General features: G+C 43.0%; 1 protein-coding gene across 6 annotated transcripts in view; it reads right to left on the minus strand.

Moving 5' to 3' along the window:
* fam135a (family with sequence similarity 135 member A) overlaps positions 1 to 23,613 on the minus strand; it is a 306,374-nt gene that overhangs the window by 267,969 nt on the left and 14,792 nt on the right. Inside the window, exon 2 of one of the 6 annotated variants that reach the window (XM_072557955.1) lies at positions 1,089 to 1,184. The exons of the other annotated variants lie outside the window; for them this stretch is intronic. The gene's annotated coding sequence lies outside the window, so the exon portion shown is untranslated. The remainder of the gene's footprint in view (positions 1 to 1,088; positions 1,185 to 23,613) is intronic. 6 annotated transcript variants of the gene reach the window in all.

A 23,613-nucleotide genomic window follows, 5' to 3' on the forward strand; every position in this document is an offset into this window, starting at 1 on the left:
CTGCTCAACTAGTCTACTTATTCGCTGCTCACAATGCGATTTCCTCTACACTGGGGTGACATAATGCAGACTGGGTGATCACTTTGCAGAAAACCTACGTTCTGTCCATAAAAAGTTCAATAACTGTAGAACCTGGCCACATCCTTCAATATCTTTTACGCACCCACATACCCCAGGTTCTGTCACCACGAGTTGCTTTCAACTCAGCCAACCCATTTTCACTCTCTCATAGTGACTATTATCATCTTCCTTCCTGGTTTACTACCAACAATCCCTTGACTCGTCTAACTTTTTCCTTCCCTCTCCCTCAGCTCCACTTCCACCTGTCAACATCCTACCCTAATCACCACATTTTTGTAGATTCTATCAGTTCTGAAGGAGGGTTACAGGACTTGAAACATTAACTTAGTTTTCTCTCCAAAAATGGCAGCCTCACCTGCTGAATTTCTCAGCAATTTCTGTTTTCAATTGAGATTTCCAGCATCCACAGTTCTGTGTACTATGTTCGTAGAATCCTTACAGTATGGAAGCCATTCGGCCCATCAAGTCCACAACAACCCTCCAAAGAGCATCCTACCCAGGCACGCTCCCCCCCCTCCCCCCTCCCCTCCACCCCCCCCAAAACCCTACCCTTGTCACTCTGCACTTCCCATCCTAACCTTCCTAGATTGCACATTGCTGGACACTATGGGCAATTTAGCATGGCCAATCCACCTAACCTGCATATCTTTGGACTATGGAAAGAAACAGAAGCACCTGGAGAAAACCCACACAGACAAGGAGAGAATGTGCAAACTCCACACAAACAGTGACCTGAGGCTGGAATCAGACCCACATCCCTAGCGTTGTGAGGCAGCAGTGCCAACCACTCAGCCACCATGCCGCCCACTACTGTTAATTATATATAACATTTTGCAGGCAAATTTTTGAATAGTCCCACCACAAAACTATCAACTGTAAGCCATAACAAGTGGAAGGTGCCAGGTTTGTTTTATGCAAAAAATGTTGCACTCTTCAAAAGATAAAAGCTTGCCATTCTTCATGCACACAGCAACTCGGAGGTTCAGAGATAACCAAAACTTACATACGTTTTTTCTGACTGTATTAAATCAAGAGTGGTTGAACAGTCTGTCACAGCAAAAGCAATCCCAGATAGATTTGAGAGGGGAAACCAAAATTGCAAGCTTCAAGAAAACAGAGAAACATGAGTGAAAGGGCTACCATACAAGTATAAATGGACAAGGCAGAGAACATCCTTGAGCAAAGCAGGAAGCATAAAAAGAACAAATTTATGCAAGGCTATGAGCACATGAAAGCATGCCAAACAGGCAGAATATTCAACAACAGCAAATGCTTGTTACAAAGAAAGGGCTAGTCAAATCAATATGCAAAATGACTCGCGTAAGCACAGGGAAAGAACACATGCAGGAGACAAATGAGACAAGCCCTGTATGAAGCGTAAACAAGGACAGCAAGTATACTCAGAATGAATGAGAGGATGACAATATTAAAAATAAAGTGAACCTCAGATCACGGAAGTTTAGTATTACCCACATTAAGGGCTAGGTGTAAATAGAAAAAGAGGGACACAAATTGAATATAGCAATATGTCTTTGAAGGACACAAAACATGCTACACAAAATTATCTGCAAGCCTTTTTTCAAAGAATACCCAGTCACTTATTTCGTCGACCATATTGAACCCAGATACTTATTTATTCTGATCTATCTGAAGGCCATTTGCCAGAACAGGGTTCTCATGGAAGCCATTCTTCAACAGGAGGCTGTCCTCGTTTCAAAGTTACTGAGTTTATAAGCAAGATACATCCAATTGTTCCTCCAAGGTCATGAAAGGATGTTTCTAGCCAAAGACTTCCCATCATGTCTTTTCTGCCTTGCGTGGTAGGCAGAAAGTTACTTGTTGGCTACTGATGGAATTTTGCTATCAAGCATCAAGCGTGTCTGATGTCTAATTCTAATTTAACTGCAGTACAATTCTTCTTCACAATTCTTCTTGCAACTTTCTATTAGATACTTGAAATTAATAGCTCTGCTTTTAACATTCTTGAAAAATTCTCCCCAGTTCATGATTGCCTGCATAATCAAGTCAATGAAGAGATGGTGGCTTCGTGAAAAAAGAGTTGACCATTTTATTGATTATGGCTTCACCTTCGACATCTTCAAATTCAAACTCTTATCAAATGCTTTCCTCAATCCCAAAATGTGTTCATTTATGAGCTAATCTCAAAAATGATTCAAGTACATTATTCAATAAAGAACCATTGTGACAAGAGAGCCTTCTAGTGGTTCTATGTTCTACTGAAGAACTCTCATGTTGCAATGAAATAATAGTGGTAAAATGTTTACTAAATCTGAGAGTTTGACCACTTCACATTTATTCTGAATGACTCAAGTTCAAACAAACCTCAAAAAAACTACACAGTATGAAATAATTTGCCTCGATTGGAGATCAATAACCATATTTCTAAAAGAACCGTTTAAACTATTATTCAGCAGATGTAACCTCTGACGAGAACTTGCCACAAATATCGCCGCATTGCTTTAAAATTACCTGTGGGAGGTTCAGAATCAAGGTTGAGGATCAAACATGATCTTATAAAGTGGCAAAGCAAGCTCTGAGGCAGGGTTCAGAATATAGAGGGGGGTGAATTTGCACCCAGAAGCCCCAAAAAGCCCACAAAAACACAATGAACAGAGTAATAACTGAAAGAAATGCTGCTCCATAACTGGAAGACAGAATCTGTGAGCAGTTGTACCTCCAATCCCTCAAACACTCTCTCCTATTCTCACTGTTCCAGCTCCTCCCCAGTCTCATTGATCCTTCAGAAACAGGATCTATGGTTAGAGCATAGTAAGGTAAAAGTTGTAATAGCAGGAGCTGGGCAATAATTTTGTCAAGCCCTACTGCCCTCTGAAGAGAAAGCCAACTTGAAGAGAAATTACTGGACACTGACTTTCCCGGAAAGCAAAGAATCTTTAGTCCATTTAACATTATTGGAGGTAAAATAATCAGGTCAAGGTTATGGCACTCTGTCGATGCTGTTATCCTCTAAATCAGACAAAGTAGGCAGCAAATGTGGTACAGGTGACAGTGAGGACAACCTCCTGTCTAGGAGCCTGAATGACACAGACTATGGCGAGAAATGTGTGACAGAATCAGACATGAAATCCTTGATGTTGGGAGCATGTTGTTCCAACCTGTTTTTTTTTGCTAGTGCCATGGCATGTCTCTTGCTAGGCAGTGCGAGTTGCCAACAGAGATCAAAGTTTGTTAAACCCTTGATGGCTCAAATTGCTTCATTAAAATTTAGCTTTCTATCTACTAAACTTGTCAAACAGGTAAGATGGTGAGAAAACTCAACAAGGAACCAGAAACAAAAACAGAAATTGCTGGGAAAACTCAGCAGGTCTGGAAGCACCTCCAGACAGAAATCAAAATCAACATTTTGGGTCCAGTGACCCTTTTCCAGAACTGAAATGGATTCTTTCTATGATAAAACATTGGGGCACCAGCATCTCAGGGCATGCTCCAGGTCATCAGCCACACACATCCCATGCTCAATGGTATCTGACATGTGAAAGCCTCCAAGAACACTCATGGCACATCTGACAGGACACTTCAGCATTTCAAATGATACACCTCAGGCTGCACTGGCAATTATCATGTACTGCTGCAACAAGGCCTCTGTACACAGAACATGTACCTAACCACTGGACTGGACCAGGGTGCATTTCCAGGCTCTTTTACTCACTGTCATAGTGTTAAAAAATTCCTTGCATTGCCTTGTTGTTTAGCACAGACACAGAGGAAGAAGTCTGTCACGGTTGTCATCAGACCTCCATCAAGTCAAGAGAGATAGCCTTCATTCAGTAGGTCCCAGCACTATCAGTAAAAGGCAGCCTTCAATACCAATTATGTATATTATCAAGTTAGATGTGAAGATAGAAGTTATAATTAGTTTGCAGATAACAAAAATATATGGTATGGTGAGTGAGGAGGATGGTCAAAGGTTACAGTCTGATGTCAATATCACTCAGCTGGTAAATTAAGCACAGCATTTAATCCTGATGAGTTTGAGGTGTTGCATTTAGGGAATTCTAAGAAAGGAATAATATGCACAATTAATGGCAGGTCCCCATGGAGTTCTGAGGAACAAAGGAACCTTGATGTAAAAGTGCATAAACCACTGGAGATGTCAGCACCAGTAGAGAGAGATGCTTGTCTTCATTAGCTAGGGCGCAGAATATAGGAGGAAGGAAATTTTGTTACAATCTTATAAACATTATTAGGCCACATATGGAATACTAAGGCAAGATAGCTCAGGGTCCAAACGGCTGGACCTGAAAACAGAATGGGCAAACTTTGAGCAGCCAATGAGATTTTCAGGATATCAAGCACAAACAGGATTTTCAGGATTCACACACAAGAAAGGCAGGTAAAGACAAGTCCAGATTTGCCCTGGAAAACAAAGACTAGCTTGAACATTGGAGTATAATGAGCAGACTTGTGAGAGCCCTAAGTTCCTGCTATGCACATGCATGGAGAGAGGGATGTGTACTTGACACATCTGGGGATGGACGCCGATGGAAAGCCTGGTGTCTTTCATCAGCTGACCCATTGGATGCCATTACTTTGACCTGGAATATCGATGAGCTGAGGACCAGAGGCAATTCTGGAAGAATGCAGCAAGAACAGATAAGAGGAGACATCTGGCAGCCATTCCCCTAGCAAAGACTCCACCTGGCCCAGCAGTGGAACTCTGGCCACCTGAAAAGAGAGAGAGAGAAAACGACCCCATCCAAGACCAATCATTGCCAAGTTCACAGCCTGGCTAAGTTGAAATGCATGAATAATACCTGGTCTAGATCTGGCAGCCAATAGTAGTTTAGATAAGGATTACAAAAGACAAAGACTTAACATTGCAGTTGGTATAGTGATTAACATAAGAATCAGGAGTTTTTCTAATTATTTATTCACGAGATGAGGGCATCTCTGACTAGGCCAGCACTTATTGCCCATCCGTAATTACCCAGAGAGCAGCTTAAGAGTCAACTACCTTGCTATGGATCTGAAGTTATATGTAAGCCAGACCAGTTAAGGATAGCACTTTCCTTCCTAAAGGATATTAGTGAACCAGATGGGTTTTTCTGACAAGAAACCGTGGATTCAACATTATTAGACTCTTAATTCCAGATTTTTCAATGGAAATTAATTCAAATTTCAACATTTGCCTTAGCTAGATTAGAACCCAGATTCACGGGATATTATCTGGGTCTCAGAATTAAGAGGAGAAAAATAATATCACTAAGCAATCATCTCCTCTTAGTAGTGCAAGAACAGGATTTTAGATAATATTCAGCCACAAAGCCCCTTTTAAGTCTTTCATTTAGTTTGCTAAAAAAAATTGCAGTGAATTACAGGTCAACTGTGACCTCTTTGCTTGTCTCAAAGATAGTACAAGATTAAAACAACTTTATGTAGAAACTGGTCAAAGTGCCCAAAGCACAGACAACAACAGCATCCTTGGGTGGTCTCCAATAAGAGGTGGCCAACTATTTCTCTTAAGTTGAACACACTTGCCTTGTATTCCTGAATATCCAGCCTGAGACTGACTTAAGAGGGCAGTTGCCCCACATAAGGGCCAGGATTCAAGTGGTGAAAGGGGATAGAGGCAACTGAGCAGTAATTGACAGGGGTGGGTCTGTAGAGTGAGACAAATAAAACAGCAGGGTTTTGAAGATAGTCAAGGAAAAAGGGTACATTCTATTAATCAGCCTTGAGAGGGGCAAGTCGCTTACCCCTTGCACATTAAGAGTTTAGCTTAACATAGATCCCTACCCCCAGTCACCTCCCTGCGCCACTTTGATGAACCCTTGAAGGGTTCCTACTCAAATAGGATAGAGTGCATGGAAACAGTTAACAATCAAACTTCAAGCACACTGGACAAATAAATGACAATGAGAAGAGAGACGGTTAATACAGGATTGAGGGTGTTATATCTGAATGCACACAGTTTAAGGAATAAGATAAATTAGCTTGTGGCACAGATCAAAATTGGCAGGTATGACATGGTGAGCAACATGAAGACATAGTGGGCAACACAGAGATGTGGCTGTAAGGGATCAGGATTGGGAGCTGAATATTCAAGGATATAAATTCTACTGAAAGGATAGGCAGATGGGCAGAGGGATGGGGTTGCCTTATTAGAGAGAAATGAAATTAATTCAACAGTAAAAAAACAAAATAGGGTCAGATGGTGTAAAATCTGTGTGGGTAGAATTGAGGAACCTCAAAAGGTTAAAAAAAACTGTTGAAGTTAAGCATTGCCTCCAAACAAGAGTCAGGAGCTGGGGCACAAGACACCAGGAGATAGAAAAGATGTGTAGGAAAAGCAAAGTTACATTGATCATGCAGGTGGACTGGGAAAATCAGGTTGATAATGGATTGCAAGAAAAGGAATTTGTGGAATATCACCAAGATGGCTTTTTTAGATTAGATTAGATTAGATTACTTACAGTGTGGAAACAGGCCCTTCGGCCCAACAAGTCCACACCAAGCCTCCGAAGAACAACCCACCCAGACCCATTCCCCTACATTTACCCCTTCACCTAACACTACGGACAATTTAGCATGGCCAATTCACCTAACTTGCACATTTTTGGACTGTGGGAGGAAACCCACGCAGACATGGGGAGAATGTGCAAACTCCACACAGACATATGCCCGAGGCAAGAATTGAACCCAGGTCTCTGGCGCTGTGAGGCAGCAGTGCTAACCACTGTGCTACCGTGCCGCCTATTTGGAGCAGCTTGTGGTACAACCCACTAGCAGGGGACAGGCAATACTGGATTTACAGTTGTGCAATGAGGCACACTTGATAAGGGAGCTTAAGGAGAAGGAAGCCTTAGGAGGCAGTGATCATAATATGATTGAATTTACTCTGCAATTTGAGAGGGAAAAGATAGAATCAGAAGTAAAGGTATTACAGCTGAATAAAGGCAACTACAGTGGCATGAGGGAGGAGGTGGATAGAATTGATTGGGAGAGGAACCTACCAGGAAAGACAATGGAACAGCACCGATAGGCATTTCTGGGAATAATTCAGGAGACACAGTAGAGATTCACCCCGAGGAAAAAGGATGGCACAGGGATGGAGAGGTAACCATGGCTGACTAGGGAAGTCAGGGATAGATAAAAGTAAAAAAGAAAGCATACAATGTGGCGAAGGACAGTGGGAAACCAGTGGGAAGTTTACAAAGACCAACAGGGGCAACAAAAAAAAATGAGGAGGGAAAAGATTAAATATGAGAGTAAGCTAACCAGTATTATAAAGGAAGACTTTAGAGTTTCTTTAGATATATGAAAGGGAAAGAGAGAGATAAAAATAGACACCTGACCACTGGAAAATGATGCTGGAGAGATAGTAGTGGAGAACAAGGAAATGACTGAGGAACTGAATAATTACTGCACGTCAATCTTCAAGGTGGAAGACACGAGTAAAATCCCAAAACTTCAAGAGAGTGAGGGGGCAGGGATGAGTATGGTGGCCATCACGGAGGAGAAGGTGCTAGAAAAACTGAATGATCCGAAGGTGGATAAGTCACCTGGACCAGATAGACTACAGCCCAGAATTCTAAAAGAGATAGTTGAAGAGATAATGGAGGCATTAGTGGTGACATTTCAGGAATCGCTCGAATCAGGAAAGGTCCCAGAGGCCTGGAAAATCGCTAATGTGACAATACTCCTGTTTAAAAAGGGAGTAAAACAAAAGATGGAAAATTACAGACTAACCTCAGTTGCGAGTAAGGTCCTGGAATCCATTGTGAAGGATGAAATTTCTGAACACATGGAAGTGTATGGTAAAATAGAGCAAAGTCAGCATGGTTTCATCAAGGGTATATCATGCCTGACAAATCTTCTAGACTTCTTTGAGGAAATATGAGTAGGTTAGACCAAGGACAGCCAATGGATGTTATCAATCTGGACTTCAAGAAGGGCATGACAAGGTACTGCACAGTGGCTACAGAGTAAGATAAGGGCTCATTGTGTTAAACGCAAGGTACTAGCATGGATAGAAGCTTGGGTCTGGCAGAAAGCAGAGGGTTCTTCTCAGGATGGCAGCCAGTGACAAGTGGTGCTCCATGAGGCTCAGTGTTGGAACCGCAACTTTTCGCTTTATACATTAAGGATCTAGATGAGGGGACTGAGAGCATTCTGGCTAAGTTTGCAGATGATACAAAGATAGTTAGAGGGACAGGTAACACTGAGGAGGCAGGGAGGCTGCAGAAGGATTTGGACAGTCTAGGAGAGGGGCAAAAAATGACGGATGGAGTACAATGGGGAAAGTGTGAAGTCATGCAATTTGGTTGGAAGAAGAGAGGCATGGACTATTTTCTAAATGGGGAAAAACATTTAGAAGTCTGAAGTGCAAAGAGACTTCAGAGTTCTAGTTCAGGATTCTCTCAAGGTAAACCTGCAGATTGAGTCAATAGTTAGGAAGGTAAATGCAATGATGGCATTTATTTTGAGAGGACTTGAACATATAAAGCAGGGATATACTTCTGAGACTCTCGAAAGCTCTGGTCAGACCACATTGGGAGGATTGTACACATTTTTGGGCCCCATGTCTCAGGAAGAATGTACTGGCCCTGGAACGTGTTCAGAGGAGGCTCACGAGAATCGTCCTAGGAATGAAAAGCTTAACATATGAGGAACATTTGAGGACCCTGGGTCTATACTTGATGGAGTTTGGAAGGATGAGGGAGGAATCTAATTGAAACATACAGAATACTGAATGGCCTGGAGAGAGTAGATGTTGGGAAGATGCTTCCATCGGTAAGAGAGATGAGGACCCAAGGGCACAACTTTAAAGTAAAGGGAAGACCTTTGAGAATGGAGATAAGGAGAAACTTCTTCAGCCAGAGAGTGATGAATCTATAGAATTCATTGCCACGGAAGGCTGTGGTGGCCAAATCATTGAGTATATTTAAGACTTCTTAAGGATCAAGGGTTTCAGGGAGAAAGCAGGTAAATGGGGTTGATCAACTTATCAGCCATGATTGAATGGCGGGGCAGACTCGATGAGCTGAATGGCCTAATTTCTGTTCCTATGTCTTATGGTCTTAAGAACAGAAAAGCAGAACAGTGGCAGACTGCTCAGAATGGGAGTAACCCCTAAGGAAATATGTGGATATGAAGTGGGCCAGATAAGCCAAATACTGTGCTATGATTGTATTAAGTCTGGGATCCAAAGGGCAAAGTCTTTGGGACGGGGCACATAAAGTTAGGTAAGCACGTCTGCAAGTTAAGTAAGGCTATAGCGATAGCGAGTTGCATACAACAATTAAAAAAGAGAGAAGTTAAAAATGTAAAACTTAAGAAGAACTAGCTATCACAAAGAACAGAATTGAGAAAATGCAGGCCAAAATTCAAGAGCAGGAACAGCAACCAACAATGTTGTTGCACAAAGTGGTTTCAAGTCCAGGAAGAGAATGTCTATCAAGGGGAACGGCATACAATCTATGATAGTTCAAAAAGCAGTGACTGAGCTAGCCGAGGATCGTAGTAATTCGCAAGTGGCGGTCGTAGCTATACGCCATATAAGACAAGAGCCTGTCCTACAATTTACTTGAATTGCCAGTGTGAGATTTATACATTAAAGTCCCATCTTACTGTCCAGAAGGGGATAATGTGCACCTTTAAGGCTACAGAGAGAAGACAAGTACAGGCACAATGTGACCTGGGAACATAAAGGCAGAATCACATTGTTATGCTGAGAACTATAATATCCGCAGTACCCCCAGCCCTGCATCCCCTCCCTGATGAACCCAAACCTCAGGCAACCACAGAGCAACTTCTGGTCCCAATGAGACCAGTATCCACCAGTTACCAAGCTATGCAAGGGGCTGCCAATCTCACTGACACCACCCCCTTCACTGTAGCACAAGCAGTGATAGCTGCATAGAGGATGCCATAGCCCTTCCAACTTTGACCCCCAGTCAGACCTGCAGCATCATAGTGTCAAGCCTCACTGAAATGGGTATGCACTGTCAGATGGGATCGTGCAGGGCAACATTTGGTAAAAAACAATTCCAGAGGCCATCACATTAGAGTCCCTATTGGACATCAGGGATTCCCACACAACCCTAAACCTATCAGCCTTCACCTGGCCAGATTAGTTGATCTCTAACCAAAGGAGGAAAACATCCTGAGCTCAGATTTGTGCAGAAATGCAATCTATCATTTGACCCCGTGAACTGCTGCATGTGGCAAATTCCCCAAGAGAAGTCTCCATGTGGATAGGATTTGCACCCTGGGAGAACCCTGTGGAAATAAACAGTGAACCAGAGCTACAGTGGATCCTTGCGAAGCACACTGAAGCCTTTGCAAGCCATAAATATGACAACATTAGAATGACAGTTATAGAATGTCCCAAGCCAAAACCTCAGAATCAATACAATGGGAGATTTCCAATGTCACGAATAACCTCCTACAACAGGGAATCCTGAGCCCACTAGCCTCCACCAACTATTCCCCAATCTGGTCAGGTCAGATATCGAATGATTCCTTTTACTTCCCATAGTTTAACGAGAAAAATAGCCAGCACAGAGCCAATGGTAGCAAACAGCTCCAAAACCATGAAAAAACAAGCCACTCAAGCCAAATATTTCATCGTGTGGGACATCAGCAACAGATTTCCGTCTATCCTCTCAGTAAGTTTGGACTTGTTTGCCTCAAAGATTCCACAATTCTCTATCCATTTTTCACCAACCGCAGGCTAAAGGATTAATATATTTTTCACATCCTGAGCGCCTGATTCAATACGTAGACAACCTCCTCCTAAAGACAGATACCAGATCAGAGCACCTCCAACTACTTAAAGAGCTGCTGAACCTACTCACCTCATTACAGTTAAAGTGAACCCTGAGAAAGCCCAGATTATGAAGTCACAGGGCTCTTATCTGGACATCATTGTGACCCAGGAGAAACAAGAGATAGAAAAGAAGCACAATGAATCTTTAGCACATGGACTCTACTCACAGACGTAAGCTTTCTGCCTTCTTTTCTAGGCCTACTTAAGTATTGCTGGAACAACATTGATGATTTTGTGAAAGCCTCCCCATCTATCAAACCTGTTAAAAAAGAATGCCCCCTGTTAACAGACCAAGCAGCAAGCTGTCTCAGAATTAAAACAGGCAGTGGTACAGGCTTCCGTGTGACAGGTAGAAGACTGGTGCCCTATGTCTCCAAAACCTATCCCCAGCGGAGCAGATTTTTTTCAGTATGAGAAACACTTCCTGGTAGATTTCTGGACAGTACAGCATTTTGCCTCTATAATTGGACTTAACCCCTAACCATTCTCACCAAATATACCCCCATACAACTGACATTGGATGATCGAATTAAGTACAGTGTGGAAATCAAAACTGCAGGGCACTGGAGACTGATGTTTCACAGCCACGATGTTAGCAACTGACAACTTGAGGTATGGAGGGGAACCTCATGAATGCCAGGTAGTGGCAACGAATGATTCTAAGGGACCATTCATGCCAAAACAAAACTGGGTAAGAGGTCAAGGAAATTGGGGAAGCCAAAACAAAGCCTTTTCAAAATTTTGTGGACATGTCCTCAGTGGAAAACAGGATTAGGAAAACAGAATGCCAAATATATATGGATACACCCAGCAAGGCAAACCCCTGGTGAAATTAGTATTAAAGCGCACCAACAAAATAAGCATCCAAACTGCTGAACTAGCAGTCATGACTTACATGCTAAGCTATCTGTATAGGCCCCCTGCTCAGATATTTGTATCATCGATAGCCACTGGTGAGGTGTCGAAAGCCTGGAGGTTGGCTAACGTAGTGCCACTATTTAAAAAAGGTAGCAAGGAAAAGCCAGGGAATGACAGACCACTAAGCCTAACGTTGGTGGTGGGCGAGTTGCTGGAGGGAATCCTGAGGGACAGGATTTGGAAAGGCAAGGATTGATTAGGAACAGTCAAAATGGCTTTGTACTTAGGAAATCGGGTCTCAAGCTTGATCGAGTTCTTTTTAAGAAGCAACAAAGAGGATTAATGAGGACAGAGTGGTGGACGCGATCTATATGGACTTCAGTAAGGCATTTGATAAGGTTCCACACAGTAGACTGGTTAGCAAGGTTAAATTGCATAGAACACTGGGAGAATTAGCCATTTGGATATGGAACTAGCTCAAAAGTAGAAGACAGATTTGGTGGTGGAGAGTTGCTTTTCAGACTGGAGGCTTGTGACCATGGTGTGCCACAAGGATCAGCTCTGGGTCCACTGCTTTTCTCCATTTAAATAATGGAGTTGGATGTGAACATAGGAGGTATGGTTAGTCAGTCTGCAGATGACACCAAAATTGGAGAGACAGCAGACAGCAAAGAAGGCTACCTCAGAGTACAGTGGAATCTTGATTGGATGAGCCAATGAGCTGAGGAGTGACAGATGTAGTTTAAGTTAGATAAATGTGAGGTGCTGCATTTTGGAAAGGCAGGCCTTATACACTTAATGGCATGGTCCTGGGGAGTGTTGCTGAACAAAGAGATCTTGGAATGCAGGCTCGTAGTTCCTCAAAGTGGAGTTGCAGTTAGACTGGATAGCGAAGAAGGCATTTGGTAGGCATGCCTTTATTACTCAGTGTAGGAGTATAGGAGTTGGAAGGTCAAGTTGCAGCTGTATAGGCCTTTGTTAAGGCCACTATTGGAATACGGAGTGCAATTTTGGTCTTCCTCCTATAGGAATGATATTGTGAAACTTGAAAGGGTTCAGAAAAGATTTAAGGATATTACCAGTGTTGGAAGGTTGGAAGGTTTAAGCTTTTCAGACAGGCTTTTTTCGCTAGAGCACGGAGGCTGAGGGGTGGCCTTATAGAGGTTTAAAAGGTTATGAGGAACATGGATACAGTAAACAGACAAGGTCTTTTTCCTGGGCTGGGGGGGGGAGGGTGGTGGGGGGAGTCCAAAACTAGGGGTTTAAGGTGAGAGGGGAAAGATTTAGAAGAGACCTAGGGGCAACTTTTACATGCAGAGAGGATGTGAATGGAATAAGCTGCCAGAGGAAGTGATGGAGGCTAGTATAATTACAACACTTAAAAGGCATCTCGATGGGTATATGAATAGGCAGGGTTTAGAGGGATATAGACTAAATGCTGGCAAATGGGACTAGCTTTATTTAGGATAGCGGGTCGGCATGGACAAGTTGGACCAAAGGGGCTGTTTCTGTTTTGTATATCTCTATGACATGAAGGCTCCCCCCACACCTCAGGAAATTAACATAGCATGCATGTCTGTAACACTTTAACTGACTTCCTACCACGGTGGGAAGCCAAAGCGTATGTGTTGGTGGATGGGAAACCTCTACATCTCTGCTAAAATATATATTCCAAACTGCCTAATAACACAACTGTGATATTATTAAAGTCAGGGAACACCATAAATTTTTCCCTGGCTGGGAATACAAGGACAGATGAACTGGCCAAGCAAAGTGTCAGAGAGAACGAACCATTGGCAGCCCCTGACTCATGAACAGGTAAATACTGTTGCTATGAGCCAAACTAAGGTTGACAACCTTAAAGGAACAGGAGCAGGCCATTTAATCCCTTGAAACTGCTCTGCCATTCAATGAGATCACAGCTGATCAACAGCCTACCTTAGACGTATATCCCTTGATACCCTTGCTTAATAAAAATACCTCGGATTTAAATTTAACAATTGAATTAGCATCAACTAGCATTTGAGGAAGTGTTCCAAACCTCAACTACTCTTTGCATATAAAGTGCTTTCTAACATCTCTCCTGAGCGGCTCAGCCCTAACTCTTGGTCTATGCCCCAGTTCAACCTGTGGAAATAATTATCTTTATGTATCCTGTCTTTCCCTGTTAATATCTTGAAAACCTCAACTCGGTCACCCCTTAACCGTCTAAATTTTGAATAAAAAGCCTCATTTATCTAACCTCTCCTCTTAATGTAACCCCTGGAAGTCTAGGTATCATCCTTGGAAACCTGCAAAGCTAAAACATACTTCCTAAGGGTGTGGTGCCCAGATCTGTTCTCAGTACTCTATGTAGATATAAATCAGGTTTCGTGTAACTGCAGAATAACATCTGCATCCCTATATCCAGTCCTTTAAATATGAAAGCCAGCATTCCATTAACCTTCTTCACTATTTTCTACATCTGTTCATGGCATTTTAAAGAACTATGCATCTGAATCTCAATCTCATTGAACAAAGGCTATATTTAACTTTGTTGAGAAGTGTTAATCCAAATTATGAATTAATATTGTGAATAACTGATGCTCCCACACATATCCCTGTGGGACATCATTAGTCATATCTTCCAAAATGTTCAGTACTTATCCTTTATTCCAACTCTGTTTTCTGTCAGAGAGACATAGTCATAGAGATGGACAGCATGGAAACAGACCCTTCGGTCCAACCAGTCCATGCTTGCCAGATATCCCAACCCAATCTAGTCCCACCTGCCAGCACCCGACCCATATCCCTGCAAACCCTTCTTATTCATACACCCATCCAAATGCCTCTTAAATGTTGCAATTTTACCAGCCTCTGCCATTCAGTTGATTTCCTATCCATGTCAGTAATTTCCTCTCAATTCCTTGGGCTTCCACCTTAGCTCACAGTCTGTTGTGTGGGACGTTATCATAGGCCTTCTGAAAGGCCACATAAACAGCATCTATCAACTTAGCTCTGTTCACTGTTACCTCTTCAGATAAAAATCAGAGATGTGTCAGGCTTGACCACTCTTCATGAATCCATACTGACTCTCCCCAATTAACAAACTTTTCAAGATGATCAATTATAGTCATAGAAGTTTAAGGCATGGAAACAGGCCTTTCCTCTTTAGCCCAATGTGCTGCCGCTCAGTTGTCACAATTAAATCAGTCCCCATGTGCCTGTGTTTAGTCCATATCTCTCCATAGCTATCCCATCCATGTACCTGTCTAAATGTTTCCTAAATGACAAAATCGGACTTGCCACTGCCATTACCACATTCCTGTTCTAAACGCTCTGTGAAAAAATTGCCCCGACTCCTTTGTATCTTTTCTCTCCCACCTATGCCCTCTAGTTTTAAACTCACCTACTGTGGGGAAAAACTGCTCACTATCTACCTTATCTATGCATCTCAATCTCCTATGCTCCAGGGGAAAAAAAGTTTCCCTAACCTTGATTATAAACACCACCACAGCTGGTCAGGTTGACTGGTCTATAATCCCCTAGTTTCTCTCTGTCATCCTTCTTAAACAGCACAATTATATGAACAACTTTCCAACCCAGAAGTAAACTCCTGAAGCCAAGGAACTCAGATTATTAGGGCATTAGATTAGATTAGATTAGATTAGATTAGATTACTTACAGTGTGGAAATAGGTCCTTCGGCCCAACAAGTCCACACTGCCCCGCCGAAGCGCAACCCACCCATACCCCTACATCTACCCCTTACCTAACACTACGGGCAATTTAGCATGGCCAATTCACCTGACCTGCACATCTTTGGACTGTGGGAGGAAACCGGAGCACCCGGAGGAAACCCACACAGACACGGGGAGAACGTGCAAACTCCACACAGTCAGTCGCCTGAAGCGGGAATTGAACCTGGGTCTCTGGCGCTGTGAGGCAGCAGTGCTAACCACTGTGCCATCGTGCCGCCTATTAATTTCCCCATTTTTGGTGCTTTACTCAAGCTACACTGTGCTAAACTTAACGTCTTTGGGACTTCCAGTAAGCTATCCTCTTTTTCTGCTGTGAATATTGAAGCAAAATAATCGTTCAACATGTCTGCCATTTCCTCATGGTTACTGACAATATCCTCACTCTAGGCTTTCAGTGGATCAATAGTATCTCTTCTTGCCGTTTATGTCCCTTGCAAGTTTCCTTTCATAATCCTTTTTAGTTGCTCTTATAAGGCGCTTTGTGGCCCTTTGTTGGTCTTTGTATTTGCTCCATTCTGAGGGAACTGTACTGTTCTTTGCATTTTTATGAGCCCTTTTTAAAAAGATTTATGCTGTCCCTTACCTCCCTGGATGCCCATGGCTGTTTTTATTGTGAGCAACAGCTTTTCCTTCTCATGGATACAAACTGCTTCTGAATGGCATTAAATGTTTTTTTGAACACCATCCACTGTACCTTGGTTACTTGTTAGCTATCAGCACAGTTTCCCAGTTTATTGTGGATAGTTTTTGCCTCATCTGCCTTACTTAAATCCAAAATTCTAGTATCCGAACTTTGCTTATCTCTTACAAACAATATATTAAACTCAATAACGTTATGATCACTATATGATCAATGCTCAGGCACAACTAGGACACTAATTAAATCATGCTCATTGCTCATTACTAGATCCAGTATTGTTGTCCCCTTGTTGCTTCCAATACTGAAGGAAAAAATCCTGGACAAATACAGAAATTCACAACATTTCTGCAGGTGCCTGTCTGTCTCTTCCAGTCTATGTTAAGATTAAGATTAAAATCCCCGATTAATATTAAAATTTATTAAATTTTTATTAAATTATTCTGATTTGCCTGATTTCAACATTTATACAAGCTAGCACTTTGAAGCTGCTACCAGGTGATCTATATATAACACCTACTGTCCTTTCTGTTATAGTGCGCTGGTTGTGTTTCTGTGCAACCTTACAAGAGGCTGGAGTGGATAGGTGTGAAGGAAGATGGACAGGTCATGAGGGTGGTGCCGAGTTGGAAGGTTGGAACTGGGATAAGGTGGAGGTAGGGGAAATGAGGAAACTGGTGAAATCCACATTGATACTGTGTGGTTGGAGTATCCCAGGACTGAAGATGAGGTGTTCTTTCTCTAGGCATCAGGTGGTTAGGGTGTGGCAATGGAGGAGGCCCAGGATCGGCAGAGTGAGAGGGGGACTGAAGTATTCAGCCATGTGCAGTAGGGTTGGTTGGTGGGGGTGTCTGGGAGATGAAGCGCTCTGCAAGTAGGTATTCTGTCTCTCCAATGTAGAGGAGACGGCATCGGGAACAATGTACACACTAAATTATGTGTGGAAGTGCAGGTAAAACTTTGATGGATGTGGAAGGCTTCTTTGGGGCCGTGGACGGAGGTGAGTGGGGAGATGTGGGCACAGGTTTTGTATTTCCTGCGGTGGCAGGGGAAGGTGGGCTGGTGGGGGGCCGTGGACCTGACAAGAGAGTCGTGAAAGGAATGGTCTTTATGGAAAGTGGATTTGGGGGGAGGAGGGAAATATATCTCTGGTAGTGTGGTCTGTTTGTAGGTGGCAGAAATGGCAGAGGATGATGCGATGGGGTAGGTGGGGTAGAAGGTGAGGTCCTGCGGGGTTTCTGATGCAGTCTCCTCTATGTTGGGGAGACAGGACACCTACTTGCAGAGTGCTTCAGAGAACATCTCTGGGACACCCCACCAACCAACCTCACCTTCCCATAGCTGAACACTTCAACTCCCCCTCCGCCAAGGTCATGGGCCTCCTCCATTGCCACACTCTCACTATCTAACGCCAGGAGGAACAACGCATAATCTTCCGCCTTGGGGCCGTCCAACCACACGGTGGATTTCACCAGTTTCCTCATTTCCCAACGCCCACACCTTATCGCAGTTCCAACCTTCCAACTCAGCACCGCCCTCACGCCCTGTCCTATCAGTCCATCTTCCTTCCTACCAATCTGCTCCACCCTCCTCTCTGACCTATCACTATCATCCCCACCTACATCTACTTATTGCACTCTCATCTATGTTCTCCCCACCCCACTCTCATTCATCACTCCACCTCCTCAGCTTACAATGTTGACTCTCCTTCTCCTCAGATGCTGCCTGACGTGTTGTGCTTTTCCATCAAGGACCAGAGGCCACCAGAGAAAGAATTAAAGGTCTGTACTGGTAGCCAAAGATGGATAAGGGCATACAGCCCTCCACTGCTAATTGGCTAGTCTGCAGCCAAAATAATCCTGACAGATATGCCACTAAAAGGGAACTGAGATACACCTGATATATAGACAGCCCTTGGACAAACATCCAGATTGATTAGATCAGCCCCTTACCAATCTCTATGGAGATCGAAGGGTGGGGAGGGGACTACACAAATATATTGTCATTGTTGACACATTTAGCAGATGGTTTGCTTTCCTTACTTGAACTAACACCACTAATGTCATAGCAACCATCCTAATCCAGCAAGTGGGGCCTCCCTCACAGTAGAATCAGAACAAGGCACTCATTTGACTACCCAAATGATGCAAGATGTGATGAACTTGTCTGGCATTGATCAAATGTTCCACATCGCATACTATCCCCAGTCCAGTTGGATAGTGAAAAGAATGAATGGCACCCTTAAACAGCTGTTTAGAAGAGTTGCCCAGCACAATCTAGTTCACAGTTCTATCCTTTGTGTTGATTTTGGTAAGAAACAAATAAATAAACATGCAATAAACAGTCTTGAGCTCCACGGGATAGACTAAATGGCACATGTCTGGGATCAAACACCTGCTGGGCATGGATTTAGTTGAACCAAAACGCTCAGCTCTTAGTCACAAAAAGACAAAGTATTACCGGACAATGTCTAGGCTATCCGAAAGGTAGGTTAGGACAGGTCAGAAAAAGAGATCAAATAAAGCCTGCTTCAATGGACAAGTTTGAACTAGGGCAATAAATGACATCCTAGGTCTTCCAGCCAGGAGCATTCCGCACCCCAGATACTGAGGACCTCAACCAGTGAACAAGGCAGTTTATATGGTGTTGGTAGACACTGGGAAGACTGGATAGCACCACATAAACCATATGAAAGTATGCGGTTCCCAAAACATAAACAACCAGTTTCACACGTCCCTGGAAGTATTCAAGACACTGGCCCCAAGCCCCAGGCCTTCACAGCTACCAAATTCCATCCCCATGGGTGAAGGTTGGCCAAGGACCAACTCATAGCCTTTAAAAAAAGGAAATGAATAATGGTCTGGCCACATATTAAGGAATTGAAGTGGCATCCGAATGCACAAGTAGCTGATGTGGTACACCAGTCAGAAGCTATATGGAAGAATCATTCCGCAGCAGCTAGTGCCCACCCACTTAGAGCTCTGAGCTCACCATCATCAGAACTATGAAACTTGCGACTGGTTTCAATTTAGGAACTGATAGCCCACCTAACTATAAATAACACTCCTGGTACAGCTTAGTTTCTTTAATCAATCCAGGTTTAGGTGTAACAACTAACAGGAAATGTACAAAAGAATAAAGAACAGCTCAAACTATTGAATTAGAATTAGATTTTATTGTCAGGCAATGGTATAGGAATGTAGGAGTACAGTTAACAAGTGTACAGTCACAATTCTCGGGCACCATTTGGTTACAAAAAACAGAATTTTTGAAAATATAGAAATAAAAAAAAGCACAAAAAGAAACAAAAATGTTAAAGTCCCATCTCAATGTCGCTGTGTGGATCGCTCAGCCTCCGACGCAGGTACCTGGGCCTACCTGCGGCCTACAGTCTTTCACTGCCACGGCCGTCTCTAAACACCGGGAGAAGCTTCACAGTCGCCGCTGCCTCCAATCGCACGGAGGAGATCGGCGTTTCCGCCGCTGACCCCGCCCGGGAGGAGTCATGAACATCCTGCTGACTCAGATCCTTGATCGACGGGGAGGAGGAGGAGGAGTTGCGAACTTGCTGCTGTGTCCAACCGCCGGGAGGCTGCCACCGTTTCGCGAACGGCCCACACTCGCTGCCTTGCAATGTTGATGCGCCGACCTCAAAAGGTTTTAAAAGACGAAAAGTAGAAAAAAACAACGAAAGCAGATGAGAGCGGACGAGCCCCAGGCTCCGACGGCCGAAAGCAGTCCTGCTGATCCGTCGCCAACTTGATGAAAGCTGTCTGAGCTTATTGGTAACTAAATATGAGCTGACCACACATCCACCAACGATGTACAGCTTTGTTAGTCGCCAACACTGCATTGTTCAAAGCTAGTGCTTCCAAATAAACCTGTTGGACTATAATTCGGTGTCGTGTGATTTTTAACTTGGTTCTTCCTTGTGTTTATTTGTATTTATTTTTCATTCTTCAATTTCTGAGTAGGTAATCATTTTAGATAGTTGATGCTGTCAATTGGGAACAGCATGGTCAGAGTTCAATTATCCTATTTTGCTGATGCTCATTTGACTCCAAGAGGAAGGACTGTGGCCAGGTAAGCCCAAGGCCTGAACAGCTAGGCCCAAAACTAGAATTACAACCTTTGAGCAGCCAGACCTGATGGGACTTTTGGGACACGTCAAGCACAAAGCCTTCAAATAAGAGAAAGGCAGGTAAAGTCCAGCCCATACTTGCCCTGGAAAATGAGACTGGTTTTGTGTATTGGAGCTCCAGGCTCCTGCTATGATCACATATGGGGAGGCGAAATTCCCTTAACCCATCAGCTCCAGTGTCTTGCGTATACGTCATCACAGATCCCACTGAACTGAAGACTGAATGGCTGAGGAATGGTGAACAACCTGGAAGCAGACACCAGGGAGGGATAAGAAGCAACACCTCCTGATTTGACATGGCTCAGCTGTGGAGCTCCAACTACCTGGAAAGTGGGGGAGAGAGAAGACAACCACGTGCGAGACCAACCTTCAAGTTCAAAGTTGACCAGACAAACAGTCAAGTTTAACTACACAGGTAATACCTGGTCCTAGTCTGGTAGCCAGCAGTAGTTTAGATAAAGACTGCAAAGACAAAGATTTAACATTGCAATTTAACAGAGCAATTAATGGAAGAACTTTGAACACTGTACAAACAGGTCCTTCTACACTATTCTGGATTAGTGGTGCTGGAAGAGCACAGCAGTTCAGGCAGCATCCAAGTAGCTTCGAAATCGACGTTTCAGGCAAAAGCCCTTTACCTTCTACACTATTGCTGCACTGACTACGAAACCATGCTAAATCAATCCCGTCTGCCTGCATATGCTCCAAAATCTCCCTTTCCTGCCTATTCAGTGCTGCTTAAACATTGCTCCTGTGAAGCATCAGGAATTTTATAGCAAAAGAGTAAGGATTTGGTTAATATTCAGCCTTATGGCTCCTTTTGCGTGTTTAGTGCATTTTGTGAATACATTTGCACTGAACTGCATATCAACCCTTTATTTGTCTCACAAGTATAGTACTTGAAAAAAAAGTTTACATAGAAACTGGTCCAAGTGTCCAAACCACGGAAAACAACTGTATGCAATTTTGGTCACCACATTACTAGAAGGACACTGCACTGAGGGTGTACAGGAGATTCACCAGGATGTTGCCTGGGATGAAAAGTCTCGATTATGACTGGATAGCCTCAGTTTGTTTTCCATGGAGCAAAGAAAGCTGAGAGGGGATCTGATTGATGCATAATTATGAGAGGCACAGACAAGGTTGAACATTCGTATCATTTTCACCTGGCAGACCAGAGGGCACAAGTTTATGATGAACGGCCAGTGGTTTAGAGGAGATCAGAGGATTACTTTTTTCATGCAGGGGTAGTAGAAGTATGGAACATGTTGCCTGAGAGTGTGGTGGAGGTAGATATTCTCAACATTTAAGTTGCATTTCGATAAGCACTTAAAATGCCAGGGCATAGTAGGTTATAGATCAAGAGCAGGTAAACAGGATTAGTATACTTTAATGTTTGTTGGTCAACACAGATGTAGTTTGTTTCTATGTTGTGTGGCTATGACTAGGGACTTGGAGGCAGCCATTCTAGGTTTAGCAGAGTCAGGATCCTCCATAAAAGGAGTGAAAAACTGAATGTTGGGCACCCTGCTACTTGTCCTGTCCCTCCTGTCCTTTCAAGGTCAGTTTTCCTTCTGGAATGATAAAGAGACAGGTAGAAAGGAAGATGAAAGTGGGTGACACAGTTATTTCTTCTGGTGCAGGTGGGGAAGTATCCCAAGCAAGTGAGTAATTAGGTCGAGCAGAGGGCATACAGGATTATTGGTGTCAGAGGTTGGAGTAGGTGAGAGTGAATGAGGGAAGATACTGCAGGCAATTAGAGTAATACAGCACAAGCCTTAATGAGAAGAGGTTGCAGTAGCAGTGGTAGGTTGAGTGAGAGTGAAGTGGAGAAAGCCATTAATCTTATACCTACAGTGCTGGGTATTTCTCCAAACTTGAGACTGCTTTAACCTGGGTGGCTAATCAGACCACGTTGGCAATGGTCTGATGTGACGGCCTCCACTGTTAGTCCTTGGGGATGAGTCCTGTCTCAGTATCAGCCTGCAAAACAGAACCTCCAGGTCCCTGTACACAAAGTAGGGCATTGATTTCCCTGCCAGCCATGCCTGGAGCAAATGTCAAGACAAGTTTGGTGAATTTGGGGTATGGATTGAATTGCTCCAGGAACAGATGAGGTGGAAATCAGACTTGAGACACAGGAACATGGTAGGTAATTAATGTGGTGAGCTTGGTACCATACGAGAAAACACTTTAGGAGTCAAAGCAAAAACCTCTCCAGAAAAACCAGACACATCTCAAACTTGGCTAAAAACAAAGTGTAAGAATTAACCCTGAATCCATTGTCTTTCTTTTATTTCCTTTGAGGAGATGCTCAACTCATAATAGTTTAAAGTTTCAATTTCAATGCATGAAGTAATCATATGCATATGTACGTGCGTTTCAGTTATTATTTTGCTTGTTTATGCTGTTGATTTTTTTGATCACTTAAATTCCATATTATCCAGAAATGTAATGCTTTCCTTTTGCACTGTAACCTGAAGTTTAATGGAAGGGCGATGTTTCTTGGCAACATTGATTAATTCTACTAATTATGCTTCTGTCAAGGTTCTAACACTTAATATGTTACTCATATCTGTAGAAACTCATCAATGGCCACTTAAAATACACTCTCTTTCCAGTCTGCCATCTATATGTTTGCAGAGGCTGGGGGGAGTTTCTCATTCATAGCTGTGCCTTTGCTTTGAGCTCAAAGTCATTTTTTGCTAAACCTAAATTCAGTAACTATACGATAGCTTCATTGGGTTTGTCAGGTTGGGGAATTTTATTAGATATTTTAGCAGCCTGTATACTTCAATTTCTATATTAGTGTGCAGATTGTTAACGGCAACAGTGGACACAGTTACAGTGAGTGAGTTAACAGCCTCTATGAAGTGATAAGTATCTTTAACAATACTGCTCTTATGCTAGGGGGAGTTCCAATCTACATCTCACTAAAATACCAAAGATAACACAAGGCAGCTTTCCATCAACTTGGAAAGAAAATCATGAGAATGTGAAGTACAGCTGAAATCCGTTATAACGCAGGCAGTGGAATGCAAAAAGTGTAACCATTTTATTTATAGCTGGATTGCATAAGTTAGAAAATTATTTATCTTACATGTAATGACCAAAATGAAGGTTGAAATAAAGATTTCCCTATTTTGGGAACCACAACAGCTCCATGCCATAATGAAATTCACAGTATATGGAACCACATTGTAATACACTTCTATTATTTACGTGAATTAACCCAGTTATTATTTGATGGTAAGCTTGGTACTGCAGAATTAATTTGAATGTATTCCCCTCCTTGAACAATCACATCTTTGGAAGCAGTATTCTGACATGTTTGTCAGAAATCA

The sequence above is a fragment of the Chiloscyllium punctatum genome, chromosome 3, assembly GCF_047496795.1.
Source record: "Chiloscyllium punctatum isolate Juve2018m chromosome 3, sChiPun1.3, whole genome shotgun sequence".
In the NCBI taxonomy this organism is placed as follows: Eukaryota; Metazoa; Chordata; class Chondrichthyes; order Orectolobiformes; family Hemiscylliidae; genus Chiloscyllium; species Chiloscyllium punctatum.